Source organism: Haematobia irritans, chromosome 2 (assembly GCF_050003625.1).
Source record: "Haematobia irritans isolate KBUSLIRL chromosome 2, ASM5000362v1, whole genome shotgun sequence".
NCBI lineage: Eukaryota > Metazoa > Arthropoda > Insecta > Diptera > Muscidae > Haematobia > Haematobia irritans.
Genome location: NC_134398.1, coordinates 135,837,810 through 135,839,802, shown reverse-complemented (window position 1 = coordinate 135,839,802; position 1,993 = coordinate 135,837,810). Strand labels below are relative to the sequence as shown.

At 33.3% G+C, this 1,993-nt stretch overlaps 1 long non-coding RNA gene across 1 annotated transcript; it reads right to left on the bottom strand.

The window, feature by feature from the left end:
- Nucleotides 1-1,180: 1,180 nt before the first annotated feature.
- On the bottom strand, nucleotides 1,181-1,791 carry LOC142224073 (uncharacterized). The gene is made up of 2 exons (XR_012719020.1): nucleotides 1,414-1,791; nucleotides 1,181-1,355 (listed from the first exon to the last, which is right to left on the bottom strand). It is a non-coding gene; the product is annotated as an uncharacterized LOC142224073 (long non-coding RNA).
- Between the last annotated feature and the right edge of the window lie 202 nt (nucleotides 1,792-1,993).

Here is a 1,993-nt window from a genome sequence, read left to right as displayed (position 1 = left end):
TGCCCGGTTCCAAAGATTTTGGTACTGATTCCAAGCTAAAGATGACGAAGCAGGCTTGATAAAATTGACACTTTTGTACTTTTTTGTTGATACTTTCCAATTGCCAAAAGCACCGTGGTACGTTCGCGAGACATTTGATACTTTTTCATCACATTTACTCTATATACAGTTATTGTGTATTAAATATAAACGTTTCTAAGATATCAACTCAATTCAATTGTATTAAGCTTTATTTCTGGGTATTTTACGAATGATGAGAGTTATATTGTTTATACACCCTCAAAAATAATCGCTTCTCTAACATATGTTCCAAACATATTTTGCAGGAAGCACATATATTATTGGATATTGCCGAAACATTATTATGTTTGTTTTATGTGAACATATTATATGTTTGGAAGCATTTTGAACCCAAAAATATTATATGCTTGGAAGAATTTTCTCCCCAAGAAGATTGTGCTCATTCCCACACATAATTTTCACTTCCACGAAATTTTTAGTTCTTGGCACCTTTTTCTGTAATACAAATAATGTTGAAGAAATTACTCAATTTTATAATTTTTTTAAATGTTACTTTTCGCCTGGACGGAGAATCAAACCGGGAATCATGCAAATTGTAAGCCAACACACTACCACTGGGCTGTTATAGTCACCAATAGACAATTATCGTTATAAGTTACATTTATATAGCATAGTTTGCAGCGCCCATGAGCCCATGCAAACATAACATTATTTAACAGAAACATACATTTGTTGGCCACGTGGAGCAGTGATTAGCATACGTTCCGATTTCTTTTAACGAACCAAGAAAAAAAAATTGTGCCCATAATGCCAACCCAGCGGCGTAGTTCATGTGGTTGGAAGGCCTCCTTCCAGGCCTGTCTAAGCATTACAGAGGCCTGCTTAGGACATTACACCTTCCTTTCCATTTAACATAGGGTGAGATTGGAGGGCAAGGCCTTATTTGTAGCTTCCATAAAAGACCCTTCACCAGCCCTCCAAAAAGAAGGAGGCTTACAGGAGTGTATATAAAACACCTACATAATTACTGATAATATAACTACTTCTCACGTCCTTCCTATTGTAGGCATGTTGTAGCACTATACGGGTTCTCGTTTAGGAAGGCCTTCCATACACATTCCCAAAATAATGCCTTTATGATAAATAAAAAAATACGGTATTAAATTTTTATGCTTTTGTTTCAAATTTATTTATTTTTAACATGAAAAAAGGTTAGCGTTCAGAGATATATAAAAACATAAAGAAAATGTCAAGTCACTCCCCAAGATATCACTATATTTGATTCGTCTGGGCTCTATATTCTTTCTGCGTTTCGGTAAATTTATTGTCAAGATCTGAAAGAACTAAAATGCATTAAAAAATTAAAATAATAAAATAAAATTAAAGACTTACCGTTAGAGTTTTATACTTAAGGTTACTATCGCAAATGCGAAACACTTTATAATTTGGAAGACGTACGTACTTTACCAGATCAAGAATTCAACTAACGAATAGCATGTACTGGCGTACGCTAAATTATTATCCACATGGCATTAATGAAAATATTTTCTGACATAAATAGTTATACATTTCAAATGTTGCTATGTTTCATTTTTGTTTTTGTTTGGGGGTAGAAAATGTTAAAATACAATTCCTCTAACATACACGAAATCCTACGCATTCCTAATAGCTTATTTTTGGAAGTGGAAAGCAATGCAATTACATGCCTATTCATTTCTATGATATAACCGTTTTACTTCCAAAGGCATTACAAATGCATTCTAATTATAAATTAATAGGAATGTAAACAATTTTAAAGCTCTCTTTTAAACGAGAGCACAATACATCTCTCTTGCTATATAATTTTAACACCCATGCTATACAACTTGCTATAAAGAAGGCAGAGAGAATGTCCGTGTGCATAAAATGAAAAAAGTAAATGAATCGCAATGCTTAAATACAGGTCTGATTTTAGAAGGCTTCCGATGAATGT